This window comes from Bison bison, unplaced genomic scaffold (genome assembly GCF_000754665.1).
Source record: "Bison bison bison isolate TAMUID 2011002044 unplaced genomic scaffold, Bison_UMD1.0 scf7180017851090, whole genome shotgun sequence".
NCBI classification, from domain to species: Eukaryota; Metazoa; Chordata; class Mammalia; order Artiodactyla; family Bovidae; genus Bison; species Bison bison.
In genome coordinates, this window is record NW_011481663.1 from 14,695 (window position 1) to 15,695 (window position 1,001).

The following is a 1,001-nucleotide window of genomic DNA, read 5'->3' on the forward strand; positions in this document are numbered from 1 at the left end:
TCTTGAGCACAAGAAGAAAGGGGACTGAAATTTCTTTCGTAAAAATGCTGAGAGCAAGACATTTTAAGATTGCTGTAAAACATGAAAAAATAAGAGAAGAGAACACAAATGTTATCATCTATTAATCTGCAATTGTCAAAAGAGTAAAAAGAAACACCCCTTATTTTAGGCAGCAGTGATATAAAACCAAAGGCAAATAAACTAAAAGTATTACATTTCCTTTTGATGTCTATTGTAAAACCAGCTCGCTCTCTAGAAATCATTTTGTGAACATGGCATTATGGTAGCCAGGCAGGGCAGCTTTTCTAGTTCTTCAACTCTTGATCTAAAGTGAGCACCATGACACGTGGGTGGAGTGCATGCTATCTGCTAGACCTTTCCATCTTCCACAGGACAAACTGATTTACAAGCAACAAATTGGTTACAAATTGATTCCTGGTGGCTCAAACTGCAGAGCCATCATGTCTTGGCAGACAGAGGAATTCAATAAATAAAAATTGCTTCTATGGTTTATATTATTAAGCAACATCTAAGAAACAATACAAATGCAAAAAAAGAAAACTGCTTTCTGCACCAAAAAGGCTGACCTCTTAAAAATGGCATTTGAGCTTTGCAAGTCCATCCTGGTCAACGCATAAATCACACACGGTGCCTTAGTTTTCCCTCTAAGCATCCACTGGCCCCTAGTCCTCTACCCATTTAGAGCCAAGCCCTCTGCACATCTCCCTCCATGACTTTTTCCCAGTGATCTAAGTTACTATCCCAGCTTAATTACTTCCACCTTGGTAGTGACTCATCTATTTCCCCTGCCCAGACCTGTCACCTGAGCTTGAGACACATCCTTGCCTGCCCAAAGAGATGTCTAGACACCTTGAACTTAGCAAAACCTCTTCAAACCCACATCTTCATCCCCTTCTCTCAATAAACACCACCACCGTCCATCATCTGCCCAAGATAAAACCAAGAGTCATCTCTGCCACCTTCTACTCTCTCTCTCTCTT